General features: G+C 47.6%; 1 long non-coding RNA gene across 8 annotated transcripts in view; it reads left to right on the top strand.

Annotated features, from left to right (window-relative positions):
• The window catches only part of LOC135524558 (uncharacterized), a 67,916-nt gene that overhangs the window by 32,487 nt on the left and 18,173 nt on the right, over positions 1-17,256 (top strand). For 6 of the 8 annotated variants that reach the window (XR_010452991.1, XR_010452992.1, XR_010452996.1 and 3 more), the window contains one exon: positions 9,591-11,071. This is a non-coding gene — a long non-coding RNA (uncharacterized LOC135524558). Of the gene's footprint in view, positions 1-5,907; positions 8,985-9,590; positions 11,072-17,256 lie in introns of those variants that run through there. The other 2 variants (XR_010452993.1, XR_010452994.1) reach the window with 2 other exon arrangements.

The raw sequence follows: 17,256 nt of genomic DNA, 5'->3' as shown, positions 1-17,256 counted from the left end.
CCCACAAGAGCCCAGTCCTGGCCTGGCTTGGCTCAACAACCTCTCATAAGCCTCCTTGCCCCCATACCTGGTCAAAGGTAATGAACTACGCGGGGGATAAAATACCATTTGAGATTTTTCGTAGGGCATGCCCCCCCACCCTAAATGACACACTGCAAGGGCTCTGTGACTCATCAAAGGCTAAGATAGCATTTAGATTTGGTTGTTTACCGACTCACTGAGATACCCATGGAGGTGACATTGTTAGCTACACAGGAGGAGAGGCTCCATGTGGAAGTGAGTTCCAGGCACTAATGTTGATGGAATAAAGAGTCCAGGGAATATCCTTTAGGCTCAGGCATATATTCATGTTCCACATATCAAAATGATAAACTAATAATGACAGGAAGTGATTAATCATGTGAGCTTGTCACAAAATTCTGTAAAAGCATTCACACATGTTCATCATTATGTTGATGTAGGCTGTGTATAGGTATGTTACAGTGGAGGCTGCCGCGGGGAGGACGGCTCATAATAATGGCAGGAATGGACTCGATGGAGTGGTATTAACCACATCAAACACATGGTTTCCATGTGGTTGTTACCATTCCATTGACTTCCTTCCAGCCTTTATTACGAGCCGTCCTCCCCTCAGCAGCCTCCACTGATATGTTAGTTCACAAGCATGTACATTGACACAGTTATTCATGTAACATATTGAGCTACCAAGCTCTTGAGGAACCACCCCCACTTCCTGCTAGCCTCCCACTATCTCCTGTTCTTCACCTGTTCATCTGTCTCTCTCTCTCTCTCTCTCTCTCTCTCTCTCTCTCTCTCTCTCTCTCTCTCTCCCTCTCTCTCGTTTGCTATCTCTCTGTCTCTCTGTCTCGCTCTCTGTCCATCTCTATCTATCTCTCAATCTCTCTATCTCACCCCCTCCCTTTCTCCCTCTCGTTCCACCCCCCCTCTCTCTCTCTCCTCTCTCTCTCTCTCTCTCTCTCTCTCTCTCTCTCTCTCCTCTCTCTCTCTCTCTCTCTCTCCCTCTCTCTCTCCCTCTCTCTCTCTACCTCCATCTCTTTCTCTCCGTCTTCCCTTTTCTCTGTCTCTCTGTCTGTTTCACTCTTTCTCTCCATTTCTTTCTCACTCTCTCGCTCATGCTCTCTCTCTCTTCCCCTCTCTCTGTCTCACTCTCTCTCTTCATGGGCTGCAGTGAGATCAGGGAGACTCTCTATATCACCAGAGCTAAAGCTAGCCACACCTCCACTGGCTTGATGACACACACCCGCACAGGGAGAGAGGAGGCAAGGTTGCCATGGGAACCACTGGTCAGAGTTTACCAGAGGGGAAACAAACAAAGTACTGTTCATAAAAGCAGGTTGTATAGTGTGCAGTGGAAGCAGAGATCCACGGTGTGTGTGTGTGTGTGTGTGTGTGTGTGTGTGTGTGTGTGTGTGTGTGTGTATGTGTGCGCATCACGATCAGTGTCCTTTTTATTGTGATGTCACTTCGACCATGTACTCACACACTGCGATCCTTTGTGATTTTGAATCAAAGGTTTATTTTTGTATTTGATTTTTTCTGATTGTCATGGTTTCCCTAATTACTATCTGAATCCTCAGTGATTTGGCTACTCTTACAGACAACATTTCCTCATCAATTTTAGCTCCCAAAATGTTTTTAAACCTTTGAGCATTGTCATAAATAGGGTTAGAATGTTCATGTACACATGACATATCTCATAATGCACTCCTGAGCCTCTTCTGCCGCCACGCTCATATTCTCTGTGTGTGTGATAGCGTAGCTAGCGTTGGCGAATAGGGGCTTAGCACAAGGCGCAGTGTATCTGTTCCATGTTTCTTTAAAGGGGATCTCCTAGTGACAGTTCTCGCTCTGCCGTGTCCACTGCGCTGGTATCCCACTCTCACACACACTCTCACACACACTGTCACCCCTCTTCGCTGCTCCTCTCCTTTCTGGATTCATGTAGGAGCTGTAGTCTGGGGAGGAAACATGGGACATCTATCGAGCAGGAAGAAAGTATGTCTCATGGTAGTTGGACGTTGGCACCTGCGCCCAATCTCAACCGCTGCAGCTACATCTCACATCTCTCTCTCTCTCTCTCTTTCTCTCTCTCTCTCTCTCTCTCTCTCTCTCTCTCTCTCTCTCTCTCTCTCTCTCTCTCTCTCTCTCTCTCTCTCGCTCTCTCTCTCTATACCCCTCTTTCTCTCTCTTGCTGTCTCTCTCTCAATCCCTCTCTTTCTCTCTCTTGCTGTCTCTCTCTCTCTCTCTCTCTCTCTCTCTCTCGCTTTCTCTCTCATTCAGTCTTCCTCTACCAAGAAGAGGCTATATGTTTTGGGTCTAAAAACTATAGCTATATGCAAACCCATGTCAAAGCCCCCCGCCCTTAGAAGAAAGAGCCATGCCTTCATCGCTATGTTCCCTCTGTATTCCCACCCCTTCATTCCAACGCTCTTTAGTTCTGCACTTGGCTGCTTCAATAATTTTTATAGCATGATCTTTTTCTCCCCCCTCTCCTTTTTTTAGCATGTCCAATGAAAGTTCCCCCCTGTACCCCACCGCCTCTGCCCCTGCCTCTGCCTCTGTCTCAGCCCTCTCCTTCAGAGCTGACAGATAGACAAACACACTGTTCTCTGTTTCTTTGCCTTTCACCTCTCAAGTCTCCCTCCCTCCATCCATCCTGCCGGCCCGGCACAATGCATCCGCTTTATCCTGCGGCCTGGAGAATGCAGCCCTGAACTAACAATATCACCAAGGCTGTCTGAATGCCGGGGAGCCCCATTGTGTCCTAGCAGAGGGGAGTTAACACCCATGTCTGAGCCCAATGAATAGTATTATTGTGTCTGAGACATGCACCTCTCCCCCGGTCACCCTGGTCCCCCGATCTCCCCCTCTTTGAACCCCTTACACACACCCTCTTCTTGTCTCAACAGCTCAGTCCCCCCTCTGTCCCCCTATCTCACCCCTCAGTGGACAACTCCCAATTTCCAAATACTTACAGACACTCCGAAGGTGTATTTCTTTATTTTCTCCATGTGGAAATAACCCTGTGGATTTTCTAGATTTTTTGTTACAGTGGAAGAGGAGAGAGGAGGAGAGAGGAAGAGAGAGGAGGAGAGAGAAGGAGTGTAGGAGAGAGGAGGAGAGAAGAAGAGAGAGGAGGAGAGAGGAGGAGTGGAGGAGAGAGGAGGAGAAATGACGAGAGAGGTGGAGAGAGGACGAGAGAGTAGGAGTGGAGGAGAGAGGAGGAGAGAGGAGAAGAGAGAAGGAGAGAGGAGGAGAGAGGAGTAGAGAGAAGAGGAGAGAGGAGGAGACATGAAGAGAGAGGAGGATAGAGGAAGAGAGAGGATGAGAGAGGAGGAGTGGAGGAGAGAGGAGGAGAGAGGAAGAATGAGGGGGAGAGTGGAGGAGAGAGGAGGAGAGGAGGAGAGAGGAGGAGAAGGGAGGAGAGAGGAGGAGAGAGGAGAAGAAAGGAGAGAGGAAGAGAGAGGAGGAGAGGGGAGTAGAAAGAAAGAGAGAGGAGGAGAGAGGAGGAAAGAGGAGGAGTGGAGGAGAGAGGAGGAGAGAGGAGGAAAGAGGAGGAAGAGGAGGAGAGTGGAGGAGAGAGGAAGAGAGAGGAGGAGATAGGAGGAGAGAATAGGAGACATGAAGAGAGAGGAGGAAAGAGGAGAAGAGAGGAAAAGTGGAGGAGAGAGGAGGAGAGAGGAGGAGAAAGGAGGAGAGAGGAGGAGAAAAGAGGAGAGAGGAGTAGAGAGGAGGAGAGAGGAGGAGAGAGGAAGAGAGAGGAGGAGAGAGGAGAAGAGAAGAGGAGAGAGGAAAAGAGAGGAGGAGAAGGGAGGAGAAAGGAAGAGAGGGAAGGAGAGAGGAGGAAAGAGGAGAGAGGATGAAAGAGTAGGAGAGGAGGAGAGAGGAGGAGCAAAGAAGAGAGAGGAGGAGATAGGAGGAGAGAAGAGGAGACAGGAAGAGAGAGGAGGAGAGAGGAGGAAAGAGGAGGAGAGAGGAGGGGACAGGAAGAGAGAGGAGGATAGAGGAAGAGAGAGGAGGAAAGAGGAGGAGTGGAGGAGAGAGAGGAGAGAGGAAGAGTGATTAGGAGAGAGGAGGAGATTGGAAGAGAGAGGAGGAGAGAGTAGGAGAGATGAAGAGTGAGGCGGAGAGAGGTCGAAAGAGGAGGAGAGAGGAGGAAAGAGGTGGAGAGAGGAAGAGAGAGGAGGAGAAAGGAGGAGAACAGAAGAGAGAGGAGGCAAGAGGTGGAGTGAGGAGGAGAGAGGAGGAGAGAGGAAAAGAGATGAAGAGAGAGGAGGAGTGGAGGAGGAGTGGAGTAGGAAGAAAGAGAGAAGAACAGAGGAGGAGAGAGGAAGAAGAGGAGAGGGGAGGAGAAAGGAAGAGAGGAGGAGACAAGAAGAGAGGAGGATAGAGGAGGAGAGGAGGAGGAAGAGGAGTGGAGGAGAGAGGAGGAGAGAGGAAGAGTGATTAGGAGGAGAGAGGAAGAGGAAGAGGAGGAGGAGAGTAGGAGAGATGAAGAGTGAGGCGGAGAGAGGTGGAAAGGAGGAGGAGAAGGAAAGAGGAGGAGTGGAAGAGGAGGAGGAGAAAGGAAGAGAGGAGGAGAGAGGAAAGAGAGGAGGAGAGAGGAGTGGAGGATGAGGAGGAGATAGGAAGAGGAGGAGGACAGAGGAGGAGAACAGTATAGAAAGGAGGCAAGCGGAGGAGTGAGGAGGAGAGAGGGAAGAGGAAGAGAGCGGAAGGACAGAGGAGTGGAGGAACAGTGGATAGAAAGGAGGAGGAGAACAGAGGAGGAGAAAGGAGGAGGAGGAGACAGGAGGAGAGGAGGATAGAGGAAGAGAGAGGAGGAAAGAGGAGTGGAGGAGGAGAGGAGAGAGGAGGAAGGAAGAGGAGAGGAGGAGGACAGAGGAGGAGAAAGGAAGAGAGAGGAGGAGAGAGTAGGAGAGATGAAGAGTGAGGCGGAGAGAGGTGGAAAGAGGAAGAGAGAGGAGGAAAGAGGTGGAGAGAGGAAGAGAGAGGAGGAGAAAGGATGAGAGAGGAGGAGAGAGGAAGAGAGAGGAGGAGAGAGGAGGAGTGGAGGAGGAGTGGAGGAGAGAGGTAGAGAGAGGAGGAGTGATGAGGAGAACAGAAGAGAGAGGAGGCAAGAGGAGGAGTGAGGAGGACAGAGGAGGAGAGAGGAAAAGAGAGGAAGAGAGAGGAGGAGTGGAGGAGGAGTGGAGTAGAAAGAAAGAGAGAGGAGAACAGAGGAGGAGAGAGGAAGAGAGAGGAGGAGAGGGGAGGAGAAAGGAAGAGAGGAGGAGACAGGAAGAGAGAGGAGGAGACAGGAAGAGAGAGGAGGATAGAGGAAGAGAGAGGAGGAGAGAGGAGGAGTGGAGGAGAGAGGAGGAGAGAGGAGGAGAGAGGAAGAGTGATTAGGAGAGAGGAGGAGAAAGGAAGAGAGAGGAGGAGAGAGTAGGAGAGATGAAGAGTGAGGCGGAGAGAGGAAGAGTGATTAGGAGAGAGGAGGAGAAAGGAAGAGAGAGGTGGAAAGAGGAGGAAAGAGGAGGAGAGAGGAAGAGAGAGGAGGAGAAAGGAGGAGAGAGGAAGAGAGAGGAAGAGAGAAGAGGAGAGAGGAGGAGTGGAGGATGAGTGGAGGAAATAGGAAGAGAGAGGAGGAGAGAGGAGGAGAACAGTATAGAAAGGAGGCAAGGGGATGGGTGAGGAGGAGAGAGGAGGAGAAAGGAGAAGAGAGGAAGAGAGAGGAAGAGAGAGGAGGAGTGGAGGAGGAGTGGAGTAGAAAGGAAGAGAGAGGAGAACAGAGGAGGAGAAAGGAAGAAAGAGGAGGAAAGAGGAGGAGTGGAGGAGAGAGGAGGAGAGGAGGAGAGAAGGAGAGAGGAGGAGAGGAGGAGTGGAGGATAGAGGAGAGAGGAAGAGAGAGGAGGAGAGAAGAGGAGAGAGGAAGAGAGAGGAAGAGAGAGGAAGAGAGGAGGAGAGAGGAGTAGAGAGGAAGAGAGGAGCAGAGAAGAGGGGAGAGGAGGATAGAGGAGGAGAGAGGAAGAGAGGAGCAGAGAAGAGGAGAGAGGAGGAGAGAGGAAGAGAGGAGGAGAGAGGAGGCCCCCAGGTTGTGTGGTGGTAGTGGTGTGATGAAGGTAAGGGATGGACGGGGTTAAGTTTGGCCATGGTTTTTCACAGTTGAAGAACATAATGGATCCTGAGCGCATGAAGAAATGTCCCCCACACAGTTAACATAATAAGAGGGTGCTGAAACCATTTGAATAATTTTAGACAATACAAAAGTGTTTTTTAACAAAGTTTCTGAAGACACTGGCTAACACACTTGTATACCACTATATTCAATATGCAACTAGCTAAATAAAAAACAAATCAAATCAAATTTTATTGAACAGGCAGTGGCTCGGGTGATTGTTGTCCTTGATGATCTTTTTGGCCTTCCTGTGACATCGGCTGGTGTAGGTGTCCTGGAGGGCAGGTAGTTTGCCCCCGGTGATGCTTTGTGCCGACCTCGCTACCCTCTGGAGAGCCTTACGGTTGTGGGCGGAGCAGTTGCCATACCAGGCGGTGATATAGCCCAATTGTGCATCTGTAAAAGTTTGTGAGTGTTTTTGGTGACAAGCCGAATTTCTTCAGCCTCCTGAGGTGGAAGAGGCGCTATTGCTCCTTCTTCACCACGCTGTCTCTGTGGGTGGACCATTTCAGTTTGTTCGTAATGTGTACGCTGAGGAACTTAAAACTTTCCACCTTCTCCACTACTGTCCTGTTGATGTGGATAGGGGGCTGCTCCCTCTGCTGTTTCCTGAAGTCCACGATCATCTCCTTTGTTTTGTTGACATTGAGTGTGAGGTTATTTTCCTGACACCACACTCCAAGGGCCCTCACCTCCTCCCTGTAGGCCGTCTCGTCGTTGTTGGTAATCAAGCCTACCACTGTAGTGTCGTCTGCAAACTTGATGATTGAGTTGGAAGCGTGCATGGCCACGCAGTCATGGATGAACAGGGAGTACAGGAGAGGGCTGAGAACGCACCCTTGTGGGGCCCCAGTGTTGAGGATCAGTGGGGTGGAGATGTTGTTTCCTACCCTCACCACCAGGGGGCGGCCCGTCAGGAAGTCCAGGACCCAGCTGCACAGGGCAGGGTCGAGACCCAGGGTCTCGAGCTTAATGACGAGTTTGGAGGGTACTATGGTGTTCAATGAACAGCATTCTTACATAGGTATTCCTCTTGTCCAGATGGGTTAGGGCAGTGTGCAGTGTGATTGCGATTGCGTCGTCTGTGGACCTATTGGGTCGGTAAGCAAATTCTAGTGGGTCTAGGGTGTCAGGTAGGGTGGAGGTGATATGGTCCTTGACTAGTCTCTCAAAGGACTCCATGATGACGGAAGTGAGTGCTATGGGGCGATAGTCATTTAGCTCAGTTACCTTAGCTTTCTTGGGAACAGGAACAATGGTGGCCCTCTTGAAGCATGTGGGAACAGCAGACTGGGATAAGGTTTGATTGAATATGTCCGTAAACACACCAGCCAGCTGGTCTGAACATTCTCTGAGGACGCGGCTGGGGATGCCGTCTGGGCCTGCAGCCTTACAAGGGTTAACACGTTTAAATGTTTTACTCACTGGCTGCAGTGAAGGAGAGCCCACAGGTTTTGGTAGCAGGCCGTGTCGGTGGCACTGTATTGTCCTCAAAGCGAGCAAAGAAGTTATTTAGTTTGTCTGGGAGCAAGACGTCGAGGTCCGCGACGGTGCTGGTTTTCTTTTTGTAGTCCATGATTGACTGTAGACCCTGCCACATACCTCTCGTGTCTGTGCCGACTCTACTTTGTCTCTATGCTGACGCTTAGCTTGTTTGATTGCTTTGCGGAGGGAATATCTACAGTATTTGCATTCAGTCATGTTTCCAGTCGCCTTGCCCTGATTAAAAGCCGTGGTTCGTGCTTTCAGTTTTGCCATCAATCCACGTTTTCTGGTTGGGGAAGGTTTAAATAGTCGCTGTGGGTACAACATCACCGATGCACTTGCTAATAAACTCAATCACCGAATCAGCGTATTCATCAATGTTGCTGTCCGACGCTATGCAGAACATATCCCAGTCCACGTGTTTGAAGCAATCTTGAAGCGTGGAATCCGATTGGTCGGACCAGCGTTGAACATAGTTGAGCACGGGAGTTTCCTGTTTTAGTTTCTGTCTATAGGCTGGGAGTAACGAAAATTGAGTCATGGTCAGATTTTCCAAAAGGAGGGCGGTGGAGGGCTTTGTTTGCATCGCGGAAGTTAGAATAACAATGATCCAGGGTTTTGCCAGCCCGGATCGCGCATTCGACATGCTGATACTATTTAGGGAGCCTTGTGTTCAGATTAGCCTTGTTAAAATCCCCAGCTACAATAAATGCAGCCTCAGGATATGTGGTTTCTAGTTTACATTGAGTCCAATGAAGTTCTTTCAGGGCCGTCGATGTGTCTTCTTGGGGGGGATTTACAGGACTGTGATTATAATCAAAGAGAATTTCAGCATTTGATTGTAAAGAATTCGAGGTCAGGTGAACAAAAGTACTTGAGTTCCTGTATGTTGTTGTGATCACACCATGTCTCGTTAATCATAAGGCATACACCCTTCTTCTTACCAGAGAGATGTTTGTTTCTGTCGGCGCGATGCGGGAAGAAACCAGTTGACTGTACCGACTCTGATAACGTATCCCGAGTGAGCCATGTTTCCGTGAAACAGAGAATGTTACAATCTCTGATGTCTCTCTGGAAGGCAACCCTTGCTCAGATTTCGTCTACCTTGTTGTCAAGAGACGGGACATTGGCTAGTAGTAAACTCGGGAGAGGTGTGCTATTTGCCCGTCTACGGAGCCTGACCAGAAGACCCCACCGTCTGACCCTTCTGCGTCGTCGTTGTTTTGGGTCGCCGGCTGTGATGAGATCAATTGTCCTGGGTGGTGAACCAAACAGAGGATCCACTTCGGGAAAATTGTATTCCTGTAATGTTGGTGAGGTGATGTTGCTCTTATATCCAATAGTTCCTCCCGGCTGTATGTAATGAGACATAAGAATTCCTGGGGTAACAATGTCAGAAATAATACATAAAAAAACTAAATACTGCATAGATTCCTAGGAACGCAAAGCGACCATCTCTGTCAGTGCCGGCACAGCTAAGGCAGTGAAGCAGAGTTTGTCTTTCTCTATTGCACAGTTTTTGTTATTTTAGGGGGTTACCTATATACTGGTAACTGCAAAATACCCCCAACTTGGTGGACCTTTGGGGTTGGAGATGTGGAGGTTATTGGTAAACAGGATTATGTTTCTGAATTTCAGCACTATGCTGATTTTTATAATAGGACCAGATGCTGTCACTGGCTGTAGAGAAAGCATCAGCATCTGCCTGACACACTTAACTCAACATTCTCCCATTTTAGATTTTCCTCACGCGGGGAGGGGTGGTGGTGGGTGGGTGGGTTTGAGAGTCATCTCACAAATTGAGATGATGCCAAAATATTCACCCCCCACATTTCCCTGATCAAAGCACAGGATTGACATCTGGAGTGGGCAACTTAAGCTCAACTTGTTGTTTTTCTCCTTGTCTCTTGTTGTTTGTGTGCAGGAGCAGGAGAAACAGAGAGAAAGAAGATTTGGAAGAGAAGGAGAGTGGGAGTGGGTGGAAGGAGAGGAAAAGAATGGAGCAGTGAGTGGTGAACCAGGGAGCAGGTGAACCCAGTAGTGGATGGCCATAGGCTCTCTGGCTCTTCTCTGCTCCGTGCAGGGGTCTCAGGGAGCTGGCTGGGGCCAGCCAGGCAACGGCGGAGTGGGCAGGCGAGTCGAGGCGAGGGGAGGCAAAGTAGGCTCTCATCCCCGCTGGCAAGTTGCTCCTCGGCAGCGCGGAGTAGCAAATCAATATGGAGGAGAGAGGCTAGCAGGGGTCGCCCAGCATTGCCCCTGGCCCTAGAGCCCAGGGACCCAGCGCTGCCAGCCCTCTCTTCCCTCTCCCAGTCCTAGAACCAGCCAACCCGCACTGTGTATGTGTATTTGAGTGAGTGTGTGTGTGTGTGTGTGTGTGTGTGTGTGTGTGTGTGTGTGTGTGTGTGTGTGTGTGTGTGTGTGTGTGTGTGTGTGTGTGTGTGTGTGTGTGTGTGTGTGTGTGTGTGTGTGTGTGTGTGTGTGTGTGTGTGTGTGTGTGTGTGTGTGTGTGTGTGCGTGCGTGCGTGCATGTGTGTGTGTTAGAGCACGTCTGTGTGTGTGGTTCCGCCGGAGGGGCTTTCCTGGCTCAAGACCACTTGATATAACTTTGCCTGTGAGCGAGAGAGCGAAGGAGAGAGAGAATAAAAAATGGACGTCAAAGGTCTTTTTCTCCTATTTTTCCCTCTGATTACTCGTTTCACCTGACTGTTTGAATGAGAGTTCAGTGAAAAGGCCTCTTCCATTGAATTGAACAGGCGTCTCTCGTCAGTCCCCCTCCAGTCATGAACTGTACAGCCACCATGCTCTCCACATCTGATGAACCAGGATAAAAGGCCAATTTGAACTACAGATTTAGATTAAATCTTGTATTTTTTGCCTCCCATTTTCTTCCTTATGACTCAGGTCACTATCAGAGGATATGGCAGAGGTTATTGATCTAAATGGAGATGGATTTAGTCCAGTACCTTTCACTGTCTGCGGTGGTTACATGCTGTAGTAGTAACTGATAACTTCACTATACAACTGAACTACATTCAGGAGGGAAGGAGTCCTAATTGAGTGAAAGATGAAAAGGACTGTGGACATATTTTATAGTGCCTGAACAGTGGCCCTCTCCACCAGTTCTATTTTTCCTTCATAGTTGAAGAATCCACACAATAAGCCCTATCTTTAGATACTCAAAAAACTACCAAAAAATCCAATGGAATGAAAATGACTCAATCATTGCTGAATGGAAAGCCTGAGATGCAAAATGCAGAATTTTATTTTTTCATTGGGGAAGAAAAGGATTGTCCATATCTGCTGGGCTGAAGAGGACAAACGGGTCAGAGCTAGTTTGGGCCTGCAACAGGAACACCTGCACAGAGAGAGATCTACAAACAACACAATGGGGGCAGACTTCACTTGGTAAGTTGGCCTTTTACACAGATGTGACATGTCATGTGACGATAGCTGGGTAAACATTCAAATGCTATGTGAAATGTGTTAGGAATATTCATCATATCAGACAGAGACAGACTACAGTCCATACTGAGTAATATACAGTATACAGGGCAACGCAACACAGACTATTCTCCTACGTTTTTGCGGCTTGCCTTCATCAAACATAATGCCCAGAATGATGTCATTGAATGGTGCAGTAGTTGCATTGCTCACAGTCGAGTATTATTAAGATTCTCGTGCCAATCTGCTGGCACAGAGAGACAGGCGCCACACTGTGTCAGCCTGGCAATGCCTTGACGCCTGCCTACAAAATGGCTGCCCAAACAGAGCTGCTTGCTCTGCCAAGATGGAGACTGTGGACAACTTTTAACGGCCACCATCTGCTTAATCACGAAGGGGGTATGCAAATAGCCCCTAATAGCATTTGCATGTATGCTTGATTCTTAACCCCCCCTGACTTGTTCTCCTAAATAACTAACACTAAGGGTGTTAGGAGAAACTATGCATGTTGCAGAGGGAATGAAAGCACTCAGGAGAATTACAGAACTAATGTTTCTCATTGTTGTGCCTCCTCTCTTTCTTTCTCTTTCATTTCCTCCCATCGTGTTTTTATGTGAGGCGTTGATAGCATTACTGTTGCCTCTTTTGATATGAGTGAAATATGGGGCGGCTGCTCTGTCTGTCTGTCTGCTTGTCTGTCTGTCTGCCTCTCTGTCTGTCTGCATGTCTGGCTTTCTGTTCGCCTGCCTGTCTGTCTGCCTGTCTCGTTGGGCCATATGTGACATCTGTTAGGTAGCCTCCAAACACACTGTTAAATCCTCACACTGTAAAGTTCAATAGAGGGGGGGCCCAGCCCACCCCTGCCTGGCCGTCCAACTCCAGACAACCACCAAATAATGACCTTATTAGCATGCACAGCACTCCCCGCTATAGGGCCTGGTGCGCTGCTGCGTCGTGGGACCCAACAGTGTACATCCTTCACACAGTGCTCAATTCCCCCACACAATGCGGCTGCTTCAAACTCATTTCATTACGCCTTGTCAAAGCATTGGGTATCAGGAGTATCAGGAGGGAAACAGCGGGTGGCGCGCTAAACGTGGATTAGGCAATATATTTGTGCTTTCTGGTCTTAAAGTGGTGTTAGTGGAGATGGATGTACTGTCACCCTGGTGTTTATACTGGACAGTTACACTGTTACAATCTTAGCGTTTTCACAGACATTTTCACCTGTCAATGGTAATTACTGCACTGAGCCTGAATTATCTGTGTCCCGGAAATAGGATATCATCCGCTTTAAAGCCCTGTGATGTGTTTCTGGGTCTGTCTGTCTGTCTGTCTGTCTGTCTGTCTGTCTGTCTGACTGTCTGACTGTGTGTCTGTCTGTCTCTCTGTCTGACTGACTGTCTGTCTGTCTGTCTGTCTGTCTGTCTGTCTGTCTGTCTGTCTGTCTGTCTTCTTTGTCTGACTGTCTGACTGTCTGTCTGTCTGTCTGTCTGTCTGACTGTGTGTCTGTCTGTTTGTCTGACATTCTGTCTGTCTGTCTGTCTGTCTGTCTGTCTGTCTGTCTGTCTGTCTGTCTGTCTGTCTGTCTGTCTGTCTGTGTGTGTGTGTGTGTGTGTGTGTGTGTGTGTGTGTGTGTGTGTGTGTGTGTGTGTGTGTGTGTGGAAGTGAAAGCCCTGAACCCCACAGCTGAGCAGAGGTGGGAACATAGTACACACACACACACACACACACACACACACACACACACACACACACACACACACACACACACACACACACACACAACTTCCACGTACATACACACCACACACCTTCCACATACGGACTCGTCTCCATTGGGGAGCCATGACAAGGAACAGAAGGCCATCAAATCATTTTTACTCTCACTCTCATAACTCGCAGCAATTTAATCACTCTGGAAAACACTGGTTAGCATTCGGGCAATCACGACCACAATGCAGTGTGTGTGTGTGTGTGTGTGTGAGAGCAGAAAGTATCCATTGTTGATCCTATAGAATAACACTAGATACTGTACAGTTCTAGACTGTAGAACTGAGGCAAGCAAGATGAAGGATACAATTCATTTAGTGAAATCCCTGTAAAGTCATGTTCATTAATATTGCCATGTCATTGTGGTAGCACCTTGAAAATGTATTAAGTTGTTTTACTCAGAGGTGATTTGGTGGTTTGTCGCCTGGTTGGTATATTACAGTTAGTGAGTGACATAGTACCCATCGAGGGAGAGTGACTTGAGCTAGCCTCGCCTCGCTAGGCTACATGCGCGTTTCCTTATTCAATGCAGGAAGTCTCGTCCCCCTATCTCCCTCTCTATCACGTCAATTTAATCAAGCTGCCTTTCTAATCAGCCCAGACTCTGTGAGGAGGGGGACGTCGTGGAGGAGAGCGCTTAGCAGTTAGCTTTGCCCACGCTACCCTGTTAGCACACTAAAATGCTAGGCTACTGTATGCTGTCTCCTTTGTGGATAAAATGGCAGTCAGGTCCATGGCGTTGTCCTGTGTAGCTGAGAGTTGGCAGGCTATGGGGGGTGGGGTCTGACGGGAGGTGGTGGTTCTAAGGAGGTTTTTGGGGGGTATCATGTTGGGGGTGGGGGGGTGGGGACAGTAAGAGGGAGAGAATGTTGTGTCTAGGTCAGTGGGTGTGTGTGCTGGTGCCCCATTTGCATGTTCAGAACAGCTGGGTAGCCTACATGTTTTCAGCAGCGCCAGACTAAAATGACATACGGACATACACGCAAGCCCCCCCCCCCCATGGACCCCTCCCTCAACACACACACACACACACACACACACACACACACACACACACACACACACACACACACACACACACACACACCGCTCTAAATCAACTGCCATTTGGGCTCGAATCTGGACATTCAGGCTCTTACTTGCAAACACAAAAACACCCATACCTCTTAGCTATGCACCCTCTACCTCTTGTCTCTAAAACAGAAAGGGCTTTGTTCTTTAAGATGTGTGTAAGTACGCCACTCCAATTACGCATAATTCAACACAAAGAGAGGAGGGAGGGAGGCTGGGTACAGCACATCCTGCTAGAGCTGGAGCTGGGGGGCAGAACAGGAATGCAGTGTGTGTGTGTATGTGTGTGTGGACTGTGAGGTGCTTGTTGTTGATTCTTCACAAAAAAATACAGTTTTATATCTTTATGTTTGAAGCCTGAAATGTGGCAAAAGGTCGCAAAATTCAAGGGGGCCGAATACTTTCGCAAGGCAATGTATGAAGATATTTTGTTGGCAAAGCATACTGTCACCTCAAAAACAGAATCAATACAATATCTATAGGACAAACCACTTCTGCCACAGAACTAGAATCCTTCTATTTCTAGTGTTCATGGTGTTGACAGATGACTAGCTTATGTAGGATATTTCCTGTGGACCACTTCAAAGTCATAGTGGTGGTGGTGTTAGGGGGCACGTTGTTCGTTAGTGTGTGACTGCAGCCTCGTCTCATGAAGCTTCCCTCACTGTGAGTGCCCACAGCTTTTATTTGCTTAGATATTGATTGAATGTGGTCCACCCACAGAAGTAATAGTTGCTGAAAGCATTTACAGCCAGTGTCCCAACCTCCCGCACCTGCTTAGCATTTCCTTGGTTTTGTGTTCCAACAAATAACTAGTGCATGCTTTAACATGGCCCTACTTTCTAATTATAATCAAAGAGCATTCATATGTGTACATTCTGTGTTTAGTTTTTAAAAACATCAATGTGGAAATGGGATAAATGTGTTTTTTTTCATGCTTTCATCCCAAACATTTGGGAAGACACATCTGTGCTGAATTGCGATAGGTAATGGTGTATTTTATAAAAGCAGAAATAAAAACATAAATTCAATAGGTTGTCACTTGTAAGCTAACTAGGTTAGTTTAATGTTATTATTATTATGTGAATAAGAAGCTGCTCAGCAAGGTAGTGTTTACATGTGATTTATTAGTTATTTTCTTCCTGTTGAGACATACTGAGTTTCTTCATTCCTGTTCTAGTTATCTGAATGTTGATTCCAAACATATAGCCTCATGATAATGATCTGATATTTTGTAGTGTTTTTGTAATCATGTACTTGAGGCAGCTATTGTATAACTGATTTGGCACATTTATTAACTCAAACAAAATGGCCTGCATTTGTAATTGGGGAGTTGTCAGCCATTAGTGACAGACGGACAGCCTCTGTAAGAACAGACTCTTAAACACCACTGCTGCTTTAAAATGTAAAATCATACAAATGATCATTGTAGACATAACTCCTCAGCCATCGGAGAAACTAGTGAACAACTTCTTTAAGAAGAGTTTCTTTTGTAACACTCCAATACAGAGAGCTGGTTGGCTGCTGATTACAGACAGCAGAGGGAAAACAGTCAGGCATTTATCCAAGTCACTGATGATGTCATTTCAAAGGGCCCAAACACTCAGCTACACAGACAGCTCTGAGGGCCGAATTATGAAGCGGGAGTAGGGAGTGGAATGGCTGGAAAATGAAAGGGAAATGAAAATGGAGTGCTGTATGTGTGATTAAAGCTCCGCTTGGCTGGCAGAGGCCAAGCTCAAGTACAGGCCTGAGATTTGGACCATAATGAAAATGTGAGGGGCTGAGGGGGTGGTCTGAACCCTGCAACACAGCACACACTGATCAGCACCAAACACACACACACACACACACACACACACACACACACACACACACACACACACACACACACACACACACACACACACACACACACACACACACACACACACACACACACACACACATACAAACACTGATCAGGACCGGACACACACCTTACAGCCCAGCATGTTGCTTAATTCGTAACATTAGCCCAGCATCAGCACAAAGCATCACTCAACACACACTATACACCAACTCTCCTGTCTATGCTTTTTTCGACAAGAACTGGAGAGAAAAATCTACCAACAGCTGAAATAACTGCTCCATCTGAAAGGGTAATACTTGTGGGGTGATTAAAGGGGGGAATCTAAAACCAATGGGAAGAATAGTGTGAAAGAAAGGAAAGAAGAAAGGCTAAAATAGAAGGCAAATAGAAAGCACATGTTTGATGATTGAGCTGTATCATCAGACATCAGAAGCAGCCAGTCATAATTCAACATATTAAAAAATCGATTTCACCATTCAGTCTCAGAGCAACCTCAAAAGAGGGGGATGGTAACCAAGCGTGGGAACGGGGAAAAAATGATGGAGGAATCCGGTCAGGCAAATGGCTAGACGGCCCATCTGCACTGACTTCCATTCAGGAGCAGGTGAAGAAGGACCCTAAGGGTCAAGGTCAAAGGGGGGATGTCGTCTGCTGTGCAGCCTAGCCTGTCTGGATGCTGCCTCAAATGTGTTTGCTTATTTTATAAGCTGCTACTTATTGCCTCCCGGAGACCCCCTCCTCCAGACCTCCACCTCCCCCAGTCTGGTAGAGACAGAGACAGACTATGTTCCTTTGGGCTCGCCGTCTCAGTCTATGTGGCTGGTCCATACTGAGGTTAGTCACGATGCTGACTGCACATTAGGATGTGGCTCAGACTTTTTGTCAAAGATGATCTTGCGTACAGTAAGCAGACATACACAGTAAGCAGACATACACAGTAAGCAGACATACACAGTAAGCAGACATATACAGTAAGCAGACATACACAGTAAGCAGACATATACAGTAAGCAGACATACACAGTAAGCAGACATACACAGTAAGCAGACATATACAGTAAGCAGACATACACAGTAAGCAGACATACACAGTAAGCAGACATACACAGTAAGCAGACATACACAGTAAGCAGACATATACAGTAAGCAGACATACACAGTAAGCAGACATACACAGTAAGCAGACATATACAGTAAGCAGACATACACAGTAAGCAGACATACACAGTAAGCAGACATACACAGTAAGCAGACATACACAGTAAGCAGACATACACAGTAAGCAGACATGTATGCTTTAATTAAATGTACATAGAAACAATTCGATTTAAAAGTAGGTGGTATTGTGAAAGTCATTTTTATTCCGTTGTATGGACCTATTTTTTACAAATTATTTTGGGAACCTATTTCTTTTTTATATTTCCTTAAAAATAATAATGTATTATGCCATGTTG

The sequence above is a fragment of the Oncorhynchus masou genome, chromosome 31, assembly GCF_036934945.1.
Source record: "Oncorhynchus masou masou isolate Uvic2021 chromosome 31, UVic_Omas_1.1, whole genome shotgun sequence".
NCBI lineage: Eukaryota > Metazoa > Chordata > Actinopteri > Salmoniformes > Salmonidae > Oncorhynchus > Oncorhynchus masou.
Note: the sequence above shows the minus strand (reverse complement) of the source record. Positions and strands in the feature narration are given on the sequence as shown.